The sequence below is a fragment of the Penaeus monodon genome, unplaced genomic scaffold (assembly GCF_015228065.2).
Source record: "Penaeus monodon isolate SGIC_2016 unplaced genomic scaffold, NSTDA_Pmon_1 PmonScaffold_8220, whole genome shotgun sequence".
Lineage (NCBI taxonomy): Eukaryota > Metazoa > Arthropoda > Malacostraca > Decapoda > Penaeidae > Penaeus > Penaeus monodon.
Window position 1 is genome coordinate 1 of NW_023663461.1, and position 13,453 is coordinate 13,453.

The 13,453-nt window shown below is 32.6% G+C and overlaps 2 pseudogenes; one reads left to right on the forward strand and one right to left on the reverse strand.

Annotated features, from left to right (window-relative positions):
• Window positions 1-2,433: 2,433 nt before the first annotated feature.
• On the reverse strand, window positions 2,434-5,536 carry LOC119571832 (annotated as a pseudogene).
• A 1,077-nt stretch (window positions 5,537-6,613) lies between these two features.
• Window positions 6,614-9,858, forward strand: LOC119571833 (annotated as a pseudogene).
• The last annotated feature ends 3,595 nt before the right edge of the window (window positions 9,859-13,453 follow it).

The following is a 13,453-nucleotide window of genomic DNA, read 5'->3' on the forward strand; positions in this document are numbered from 1 at the left end:
AAATCTTATCAGAAAAGTAGGAAGATAATGTATCTTGCAATGCATAACCATTGATCCTTTAAAGAAGAAAAAATCTGAAGACATTCACATATGATTCCAGAAAAGAACATGAACCTGGTTAAAGTTAATGTAAGTTAAGCAAAATCTTTTGCTGGAGGTGTTTATCAAACTTCAGGGAAACACAGGTTGCTATAAATTCTCCCAATTCCAGAGTGTAGTCAGGAGGGTTATGTGTACTTCAGTTTGTGATTTGTTTACTTCTTATAAAGCACAGCCTCCCAATAGAAAGGGGTCTTCTCTTTGAAGTTTTGATAGATTTTTAACACAGATGCCCAAACCCTCTCTCTGAGAATCCTACCTGCTGGTGTCTGTAGCAGAAGCTACAGGTGGCTCTTCTGGCTGATCAGTCTGAGCAGTAATTGTGGAAACAAACTAAAATTTCTCAGAACCAGAAAGAACAATCATAAACTAGTCTGAGCAGACTGGTGGGTGTTGCAGATAATTGCTGATGAAGCATGTGGGTTAATGCAGTTCACTGCAGCAGGAATACGAGAAGGGTAAAGCAGGAAATGGGAGGGGCAAAGACAATCTTTGATATTCTAAAATAAATGAGACCAACATTTGAGTTTTTATTTCCGTCATTAACCCAGCGCCACCGGGAATGGCATGAATGTACATGCAATGCCCACTGTGAGTTTACTTTATTGTTTTTACACATAGATGGCTACACTTGTACTAAGTCCTCAATGAGCCAATTACGAGTACTCCCTGTCTCGATCAATCACCTTTTTCCTTGATTTACGAAAAAAAATTGTTATCTTATTTTGCTGTACTAATGTTTGTAACATTATAGTAATTATAATGTCTATAATAAAAATAACACCATCGATATTCATAGCATTAGTAATAAAAAAAAATCCAATTCAAGGAAAGGTGAAATCAGGTAAGTTTACAATGTTAACTAACCAACTCCTCTGTGGCTAAGCACTAGCAGAGCCATCTATGTGTAGAGACATTTCTCAAAAAAAATAGTGGTGGTGATGGTGCTGAAGCTGTCCCTATAATATTTTTTGTACTATTTTTTTTTTACTCATATACATATTATTTACAGACTTTTATTTCATATTTAGTAGCATAGCAGCTCTCAGTGAATTACATATGAGAAATAATAATCACTGTTGCACCAGTAAATGCCTGAGTGGTGAAGATCAACTTGTACAGCAACTTCAGTTAATCATTGTTGACTTCTTAGATTTTTAAGCATAATGTATAAAATTCATCTTTGTACTTTGCCTCAGGCTTTTAAGATTTCAGATTTTTCAGACTTCTACATATAGATTTTGGTAATAATGACAAGGTTCAAAACTATAGTTTATGTTTTAGTTATGAATAAAGGAAAAAGAAAATATGATATTGTGCACCTCACAATTTTTGCTTCTGTACATAACATGCCAGTTTTATTTGATCAAGTCTCACACAGAAGGCCATATATTTTTTCTTTTCTTTTTAAATCAACCCACTTGCAAACATGATGTGAATATCATATACTTATACAGGGTTTAATGGAGACATAAACCTGTGAGTGTGAGCAGCTCCCATTTGCTAGTCTTTTCTTGGTTACTCAGCTTTAGTTACTGCTACATAAAAAACTTACAACCATATATCTATTTCATGTTTTTTTTTTGTTTTGAGAAATGCCTTCATAAAATAATGAGTGAATAGGTAATATTCTGAGATATATTAAGTAATATCATATAATAAATCTCTTTACTGGTTTAAATTCACTGACTTATAAAACATGATTTTAACCATTTGCCAACGGGCATGGCATGTACGTACATGCCATGCCCACTGTGAGTTTACTTGTTTAATTGTTTTTACACATAGATGGCTACACTTGTACTAAGTCACCAATGAGCCAGTTACGAGTACTGCCTGTCTCGCCCGTTCATCCTTTTCGTTGATTTACAAAAATATTTTACGCTATCTTATTTTGCTGTTACTAATGTTTATAACATTATATTAATTCTAATGTTTACAATAAAAATAACAACATCGATATTCATAGCACTAGTAAACAATTCGTTTTTTCCCGCCAATACAAGGAAAGGTGAAATCAGGTAAGGGCACAAGATCTACTAATTGACTCCTTTGTAGCTAAGCACTAGCAGAGCCATCTATGTGCAGAGACATTTCATAAAAATATAAAAAATGAGCACAGCATTTTCCCAATTTTTTATTAATTTTCCAGGTCGGCATTGGGTTAATTACACTAAGCTTTACATACAAGTGCTTGTTTGTGGGCACACAAACAGAAGGGAGATAGGGAACATTCTGGAAAAGTATATATTACTGCCTCCGGTAATTTTTGTAAGGATATAGAAAAGCTGATTTATATGGTTTGGCAAAATTACTAAAGTTTTTTTTACACCATATTTAAAAATATATATACATTACAAACATGAATTACAAGCTTTGTTGATGTTTGAATAAGAAGGCTGTTTGTAAAATCAATCTAAATAACTGCTCTGTACTCAAATTTATCTTTTTTAATCTAAAAACAATATTTTACCAACAAATATCATGAACATTGTTTCACTGATAACCTAGAAGCATATTGAAATACACTGGGTACTTAAAGCTCTCCAAAAAAAGTAATATGTTTTGTGAAGGACCTTTATACATATTGGAGGACCATGGTAACACACTAGCTAATAGGCCAGGTGGCTGTGGTTTAAGTTCCCCTGGCTGTAGAAAACTTTTCTTGTTGAAAATGGCTTTAAAACTAGATAATATAACAATGAACTGATTTTCAAGTTCACTATAATAAATACGAAAAGGATATTGCCTTGAAAGTTGAACAATAGCTAAACATATGGCTGTTGAAAAAGTAATGAAACAGCCAGCTTCTAGTGGAGCTGCCATAATTTCATCTATCAAATTCAAAACTGGAAATCCCAGTTCATTTCCCTGCAATACACACACCAACTGCAGCACCAGACAGATGTACTGAACTTAATGCTAAATGAATATACCACAGTGAATTACCACTATAGACTAGATCATAGTGTGTATCTACATTATCTGCCTTCTGCTGGGCTTCTAAAGTCTTTTTTTTGTGAAAGTAAGAAAAGAATGTCCTTTTTTGCTGATTTACAAAGGATCCTTGCCATCTGTTACTTGCAACTGACTTGTTCTTACAATTTACATAATGTCCGCTTGATCTGATACTGTGAAACCCTTGGCCCTTGATATCAGAACCAAATGATGTCGTTGATATGAGATGAAAAATGTTGTTTAATTTTTGTAGATGGCTTTGGGATCCCACTTTCAAAATCTTGCAGTTCAGTGCTGGTAAACCTCTCATCTTCAAAATGTTCATTATGGGCCTGTTAAGTAAAGATTAGTTATATTTATATCATATTTCTATGTAATAAATAAATCACACATATATATAGCCCAATTAGTGTTGGCATATCAAAATGAAAAAGTTAAGACTGTTATATATTCAAGAAAATTGCATACAGAGATTTAAGATCCATATTATATCATGCCAATATTTTTTTTTATTTCTTACTCAATCTCATGACAGCAAAATATGACTAAGAATTAACATCTAATAAATATCATCATTTTGAAGACTCATAAAACAGCCCTTGGTGCTAAGATTATTTTAGCACAGTACTACTCTTAGGGAACAGGAAAGTCAATGATCCTTAGATTGAGTGAAAATATGCAAAGTTAATAATTTTTCATCAAGTAAAAAAAAAAAAAAAAAAAAAAAAAAAAAAGAAAAAAAAAAAAATCATATATATATATATATATATATATATATATATATATATATATATATATATGTATATAGATATATATATATATATATATATATATATATATATATATATATTGTATATATATATAATATAATTATATATTATAATTCAGTCATACCAACACAACTAAATGAACTTGGATCACATACAAACTGGCTAATGGATATAACTTTCATGTAATGTAAACATCTATTTGAAATACTTTTGAATATTTGAATGATACAGTAACAGGGAAAAGAATAAATGGGTATGGTTATTTTCTTTTTTAACTCTGCAAGGGAAGATGAAATATATGATATTATAGATACATGACATTATACAGTAATCTTCAAGAAATCATATCACATTCCTATATACTGCAATTAAATAATCTACTTGCCTTGTGGAATTGTTTATTTTTAGCCAAACATTTTATTATAACAGGAACTAGATAAACATACAGTACATGAATACAAACATTAAATGAAGGGGTGAGATTCTATTACAGTCTGCATTTACTTAATGAATGGCTTCTTTGTGAACTGGTTTGTCACCAGGTTTATGCAAAAAAACTATTGATGCACACTGATTAAAATGTATTCTTGGTATATAAGAAAAAACAGTTATTCAGATTTTGGTGGTGATCTGGATAGAGAAAAAATCAAAGGTATATTCACTATAACAAGTTACTGCTTGAAATACTTCAATGGGTCACATTTCATTTTATTAGTACTTTTTCTGTAAATATGATATGCCATTGGAATCACATGGCAAACACAAAGAAACCTTTAAACAAACAACCAAACACACTTACACACACATACACAAATATGCACATAGGGGGACAGATATATACTTACATGGCCTATCAAATAAATAAAACTGAAAATGAAAAAAAATATTAAATATTTTTTCTACATATGCACATATATTTTGGTAATATAAAAACTTGCACCATGTTTTCCTATCAATTTCTATCAAATGAAAGTGCTGACCTCTCTGGCAGTTGTCATATACAGGAACAATCCAAGCTCTATGTATGCCACACTTGGGCTGGATGGGAGACTGTATGCCTTCCTCAATAGATAAAACAAGTTTTTAAGTGGATTGTTCAGATGGTTTTAATATGTGGAAGCTATTTATACTGATGACAATGATAGTCATTATATTGGTACTGTGTCAAGTACTTGCCGTAGCCTCCACACCTGTCAGGGTTCAGGCAAAAGACACAAGATTCCATCACGTGTTCAGCCAGGATTGAGCTTGTACACTTTCCTGGCAATTTTTGTTATGTAATTAGGATCTAACTAACACTTTATCATGCCAAAAGAATGTGCTGGAGCTTTGCTTACGCTTGTCTGGAGTGCAGTAGGTTGCCGAGCAAACAGCGACTGTCTGATGATGAGCCACTGTTATGGTGGTTTTGGGCTGAAACTTGTGAAATCTTGAGGCACTACCCTGGACAGTTATTATGTGAAGCCTCCTAGAAACCACAAATGAGGATAAGTGTGATTAATTGTTACTTCTAAACTTCTGATGTTTAACTAAACAATCTCCTTGGTATATTTCATGTCCTTCCCTGGCCCCTCACCCAATATTATTGCTTAAAGTGGATTTCTCAAACTTAAATCTCATTTCTAAACTGATGAGCTGTAAGCAAGGTATAAGTTTTGCTCTTCAACGGCCACTGTCACCAAGTAATAATCTCTACAAGTGAGCTGCACTAATAATGCCAGCAACCTAATACATATTGAAAAGCCGATACATAACTATAATGCCGGTCACACGCTTCCACGATATTACTCTTACAAGTAGTGTTATCAAACAACATTTAGTCAAACATTACACTTCTACTCATATACTTAGGTACCCATGCTTTCAAAGAGGGCTGCTATATCCAACGAAAGCCTTGAGCCCGGTCCAATTTTTTTTTCCTTAGCAAGACTATCAACTTGTGTTTACTTCTTAAACTAAGATATCATTCAATTTTGAAGAAAAAAAGATAAAAAAGAAAGTTTCATTAATGCGGTACATGAATTTGGTAATGATAACGCATTTGTGGTTTATTTTTATTTTTTCTAAATTCAAGAAAATATATACAGGCTAATGTTATTCCAGTAATGTCATATTTGAATGTAGCGTTTCCTTCCCCGCTTATTTTAAACTATACGTATTTTTGTCATCGGCCTTTGGTTTCATAATAGCATTAGCGACTGAAAATTTTATATATTCTAAATAAAGCTGTGTCCTTGAAAATCATATATATTATACCAATTACTGTATTAGTATGAACCGTATTCATACTGGCAGATGTATAAAAGGTATGAATGAGAATGAATATCTTCACAATACAAGAGATGTATTTGACCAATTTCGATTTACTTTGTAATTTCTCTGATGTATGTATTTCTGACGAAGACACAATCGAAACCGGTCAAATACATCTCTTGTATTGTGAAGATATTCATTCTCATTCATACCTTTTATACATCTGCCAGTATGAATACGGTTCATACTAATACAGTAATTGGTATAATATATATGATTTTCAAGGACACAGCTTTATTTAGAATATATAAAATTTTCAGTCGCTAATGCTATTATGAAACCAAAGGCCGATGACAAAAATACGTATAGTTTAAAATAAGCGGGGAAGGAAACGCTACATTCAAATATGACATTACTGGAATAACATTAGCCTGTATATATTTTCTTGAATTTAGAAAAAATAAAAATAAACCACAAATGCGTTATCATTACCAAATTCATGTACCGCATTAATGAAACTTTCTTTTTTATCTTTTTTTCTTCAAAATTGAATGATATCTTAGTTTAAGAAGTAAACACAAGTTGATAGTCTTGCTAAGGAAAAAAAAATTGGACCGGGCTCAAGGCTTTCGTTGGATATAGCAGCCCTCTTTGAAAGCATGGGTACCTAAGTATATGAGTAAAGTGTAATGTTTGACTAATGTTGTTTGATAACACTACTTGTAAGAGTAATATGTATTAGGTTGCTGGCATTATTAGTGCAGCTCACTTGTAGAGATTATTACTTGGTGACAGTGGCCGTTGAAGAGCAAAACTTATACCTTGCTTACAGCTCATCAGTTTAGAAATGAGATTTAAGTTTGAGAAATCCACTTTAAGCAATATATTGGTGAGGGGCCAGGGAAGGACATGAAATATACCAAGGAGATTGTTTAGTTAAACATCAGAAGTTTAGAATAACAATTAATCACACTTATCCTCATTTGTGGTTTCTAGGAGGCTTCACATAATAACTGTCCAGGGTAGTGCCTCAAGATTTCACAAGTTTCAGCCCAAAACCACCATAACAGTGGCTCATCATCAGACAGTCGCTGTTTGCTCGGCACCTACTGCACTCCAGACAAGCGTAAGCAAAGCTCCAGCACATTTCTTTTGGCATGATAAAGTGTTAGTTAGATCCTAATTACATAACAAAAATTGCCGGGAAAGTGTACAAGCTCAATCCTGGCTGAACACGTGATGGAATCTTGTGTCTTTTGCCTGAACCCTGACAGGTGTGGAGGCTACGGCAAGTACTTGACACAGTACCAATATAATGACTATCATTGTCATCAGTATAAATAGCTTCCACATATTAAAACCATCTGAACAATCCACTTAAAAACTTGTTTTATCTATTGAGGAAGGCATACAGTCTCCCATCCAGCCCAAGTGTGGCATACATAGAGCTTGGATTGTTCCTGTATATGACAACTGCCAGAGAGGTCAGCACTTTCATTTGATAGAAATTGATAGGAAAACATGGTGCAAGTTTTTATATTACCAAAATATATGTGCATATGTAGAAAAAATATTTAATATTTTTTTCATTTTCAGTTTTATTTATTTGATAGGCCATGTAAGTATATATCTGTCCCCCTATGTGCATATTTGTGTATGTGTGTGTAAGTGTGTTTGGTTGTTTGTTTAAAGGTTTCTTTGTGTTTGCCATGTGATTCCAATGGCATATCATATTTACAGAAAAAGTACTAATAAAATGAAATGTGACCCATTGAAGTATTTCAAGCAGTAACTTGTTATAGTGAATATACCTTTGATTTTGTTCTCTATCCAGATCACCACCAAATCTGAATAACTGTTTTTTTCTTATATACCAAGAATACATTTTAATCAGTGTGCATCAATAGTTTTTTTGCATAACCTGGTGACAAACCAGTTCACAAAGAAGCCATTCATTAAGTAAATGCAGACTGTAATAGAATCTCACCCCTTCATTTAATGTTTGTATTCATGTACTGTATGTTTATCTAGTTCCTGTTATAATAAAATGTTTGGCTAAAAATAAACATTCCACAAGGCAAGTAGATTATTTAATTGCAGTATATAGGAATGTGATATGATTTCTTGAAGATTACTGTATAATGTCTGTATCTATAATATCATATATTTCATCTTCCCTTGCAGAGTTAAAAAAGAAAATAACCATACCCATTTATTCTTTTCCCTGTTACTGTATCATTCAAATATTCAAAAGTATTTCAAATAGATGTTTTACATTACATGAAAGTTATATCCATTAGCCAGTTTGTATGTGATCCAAGTTCATTTAGTTGTGTTGGTATGACTGAATTATAATATATAATTATATTATATATATATACAATATATATATATATATATATATATATATATATATATATATATCTATATACATATATATATATATATATATATATATATATATATATATATATATGATTTTTTTTTTTCTTTTCTTTTTTTTTTCTTTTTTTTTCTTTTTTTTTTTTACTTGATGAAAATTATTAACTTTGCATATTTTCACTCAATCTAAGGATCATTGACTTTCCTGTTCCCCTAAGAGTAGTACTGTGCTAAAATAATCTTAGCACCAAGGGCTGTTTTATGAGTCTTCAAAATGATGATATTTATTAGATGTTAATTCTTAGTCATATTTTGCTGTCATGAGATTGAGTAAGAAATAAAAAAAAAATATTGGCATGATATAATATGGATCTTAATCTCTGTATGCAATTTTCTTGAATATATAAACAGTCTTAACTTTTTCATTTTGATATGCCAACACTATTGGGCTATATATATGTGTGATTTATTTATTACATAGAAATATGATATAAATATAACTAATCTTTACTTAACAGGCCATAATGAACATTTTGAAGATGAGAGGTTTACCAGCACTGAACTGCAAGATTTTGAAAGTGGGATCCCAAAGCCATCTACAAAAATTAAACAACATTTTTCATCTCATATCAACGACATCATTTGGTTCTGATATCAAGGGCCAGAGGTTTCACAGTATCACTCAAGCGGACATTATGTAAATTGTAAGAACAAGTCAGTTGCAAGTAACAGATGGCAAGGATCCTTTGTAAATCAGCAAAAAGGACATTCTTTTCTTACTTTCACAAAAAAAGACTTTAGAAGCCCAGCAGAAGCAGATAATGTAGATACACACTATGATCTAGTCTATAGTGGTAATTCACTGTGGTATATTCATTTAGCATTAAGTTTCAGTACATCTGTCTGGTGCTGCAGTTGGTGTGTGTATTGCAGGAAATGAACTGGGATTTCCAGTTTTGAATTTGATTGATGAAATTATGGCAGCTCCACTAGAAGCTGGCTGTTTCATTACTTTTTCAACAGCCATATGTTTAGCTATTGTTCAACTTTCAAGGCAATATCCTTTTCGTATTTATTATAGTGAACTTGAAAATCATTTCATTGTTATATTATCTAGTTTAATGCCATTTTTCAACAAGAAAAGTTCTTCTACAGCCAGGGGGAACTTAACCACAGCCACCTGGCCTATTAGCTAGTGTGTTACCATGGTCCTCCAATATGTATAAAGGTCCTTCACAAACATATTACTTTTTTTGGAGAGCTTTAAGTACCCAGTGTATTTCAATATGCTTCTAGGTTATCAGTGAAACAATGTTCATGATATTTGTTGGTAAAATATTGTTTTTAGATTAAAAAAGATAAATTTGAGTACAGAGCAGTTATTTAGATTGATTTTACAAACGCCTTCTTATTCAAACTCAACAAAGCTTGTAATTCATGTTGTAATGTATATATATTTTTAAATATGGTGTAAATAAACTTTAGTAATTTTGCCAAACCATATAAATCAGCTTTTCTATATCCTTACAAAAATTACCGGAGGCAGTAATATATACTTTTCCAGAATGTTCCCTATCTCCCTTCTGTTTGTGTGCCCACAAACAAGCACTTGTATGTAAGCTTATGTAATTAACCCAATACCGACGGGGAAAATTAATAAAAAATTGGGAAAATGCTGTGCTCATTTTTTATATTTTTATGAAATGTCTCTGCACATAGATGGCTCTGCTAGTGCTTAGCTACAAAGGAGTCAATTAGTAGATCTTGTGCCCTTACCTGATTTCACCTTTCCTTGTATTGGCGGGAAAAACGAATTGTTTACTAGTGCTATGAATATCGATGTTGTTATTTTTATTGTAAACATTAGAAATAATATAATGTTATAACATTAGTAACAGCAAAATAAGATAGCGTAAAATATTTTCGTAAATCAACGAAAGTGTGAACGGGCGAGACAGGCAGTACTTATAACTGGCTCATTGGTGACTTAGTACAAGTGTAGCCATCTGTGTTTTAAAAAATTAAACAAGTAAACTCACAGTGGGCATGGCATGTACGTACATGCCATGCCCGTTGGCAAATGGTTAAAATCATGTTTTATAAGTCAGTGAATTTAAACCAGTAAAGAGATTTATTATATGATATTACTTAATATATCTCAGAATATTACCTATTCACTCATTATTTTATGAAGGCATTTCTCAAAACAAAACAAAAACATGAAATAGATATATGGTTGTAAGTTTTTTATGTAGCAGTAACTCTCAAAAGCTGAGTAACCAAGAAAAGACTAGCACATGGGAGCTGCTCACACTCACAGGTTTATGTCTCCCTTAAACCCTGTATAAGTATATGATATTCACATCATGTTTGCAAGTGGGTTGATTTAAAAAGAAAAGAAAAAAATATATGGCCTTCTGTGTGAGACTTGATAAAATAAAACTGGTATGTTATGTACAGAAGCAAAAATTGTGTGGTGCGCAATATCATATTTTCTTTTTCCTTTATTCATAACTAAAACATAAACTATAGTTTTGAACCTTGTCATTATTACCAAAATCTATATGTAGAAGTCTGAAAAATCTGAAATCTTAAAAGCCTGAGGCAAAGTACAAAGATGAATTTTATACATTATGCTTAAAAATCTAAGAAGTCAACAATGATTAACTGAAGTTGCTGTACAAGTTGATCTTCACCACTCAGGCATTTACTGGTGCAACAGTGATTATTATTTCTCATATGTAATTCACTGAGAGCTGCTATGCTACTAAATATGAAATAAAAGTCTGTAAATAATATGTATATGAGTAAAAAAAAAATAGTACAAAAAATATTATAGGGACAGCTTCAGCACCATCACCACCACTATTTTTTTTGAGAAATGTCTCTACACATAGATGGCTCTGCTAGTGCTTAGCCACAGAGGAGTTGGTTAGTTAACATTGTAAACTTACCTGATTTCACCTTTCCTTGAATTGGATTTTTTTTTATTACTAATGCTATGAATATCGATGGTGTTATTTTTATTATAGACATTATAATTACTATAATGTTACAAACATTAGTACAGCAAAATAAGATAACAATTTTTTTTCGTAAATCAAGGAAAAAGGTGATTGATCGAGACAGGGAGTACTCGTAATTGGCTCATTGAGGACTTAGTACAAGTGTAGCCATCTATGTGTAAAAACAATAAAGTAAACTCACAGTGGGCATTGCATGTACATTCATGCCATTCCCGGTGGCGCTGGGTTAATGACGGAAATAAAAAACTCAAATGTTGGTCTCATTTAATTTTAGAATATCAAAGATTGTCTTTGCCCCTCCCATTTCCTGCTTTACCCTTCTCGTATTCCTGCTGCAGTGAACTGCATTAACCCACATGCTTCATCAGCAATTATCTGCAACACCCACCAGTCTGCTCAGACTAGTTTATGATTGTTCTTTCTGGTTCTGAGAAATTTTAGTTTGTTTCCACAATTACTGCTCAGACTGATCAGCCAGAAGAGCCACCTGTAGCTTCTGCTACAGACACCAGCAGGTAGGATTCTCAGAGAGAGGGTTTGGGCATCTGTGTTAAAAATCTATCAAAACTTCAAAGAGAAGACCCCTTTCTATTGGGAGGCTGTGCTTTATAAGAAGTAAACAAATCACAAACTGAAGTACACATAACCCTCCTGACTACACTCTGGAATTGGGAGAATTTATAGCAACCTGTGTTTCCCTGAAGTTTGATAAACACCTCCAGCAAAAGATTTTGCTTAACTTACATTAACTTTAACCAGGTTCATGTTCTTTTTCTGGAATCATATGTGAATGTCTTCAGATTTTTTCTTCTTTAAAGGATCAATGGTTATGCATTGCAAGATACATTATCTTCACTACTTTTCTGATAATAGAGTTTCTGTTTGATCATACTTTCATATTTACCCTGCCTTCCCAACACCTTTTTGAGTGAACTACATTGCATTAAATCCTATATGAAGATCAAATCTCATCTTCATCCCCAGCATTACCAGGTCATGAAACAAACTAGTTTGGTTTTGTCAGAGGCTTTGTGTATATTGTGTTTTCTAAACTACTTGTGTATATGATGACATCCTCCCAGGAGAAATAGGTTCACTTTCCTGACCTGAGACATGCAGGTGTTCTTTGACTGAAAAGTTTATTCTTGTGACTTGACTTATATTAAGCCACATTTTTGCTTCTGCTCTCCATAAGTTGTATTTTCTTTCACCCGAGATATTAACTAGAGCAAAGTGACACATGCTTTTTCATTCTTTCTTGAATCCCTTATCTAGGCATGGATGAGACTGGGCACCTTTTACTATAGGCAGTCTCTGGCTGTTGGAAATTATTGTTTCCTTTATGTCCAGTTCTCTCATCCGTTGACATTGCTTATGCTTTGCTGATGAAGCTGCTAAAGTCTTTCACATTATCATTGGTGTAGGAGCTACAACAGACTAACCTTCCTCTGTTCCCCTGTAGCTAAATATACTGATATGAATATCCCACTGCCTATATTCTCATATTAAATATTCTTTTCACTTCTCTCCTTATGTTAGACTGCAGTGCAGCAAGGCATCCTCACTTGCATCTCTATCATATGCATGCTTTGTTTCCAATTTTATTGACATGTACAACTTATGAGGAAATGGATGGTTCCTAGCAGTCTACAAAAACAGAAAGATGACTTCATCAGTATTTTAAGTGAGTTCAGAAAAACTTCATATGTGCTTGGAATATTTTGCATAGATACAAAGTAAATGTCAAACACAAGCTTACCCTTGCTCAAGCTCTATGGAAGCAAGCTGGATGTTCTTAACACACCTTGATTTCTGAAGAATACCGTAATGTTTTGAATTGGTAGTCTTGGGTACAGGTGCAGAAAAGTCATACACACAAACACACACACACACACACATAATATATATATATATATATATATATATATATATATATATAATATATATATATATATATTATATATA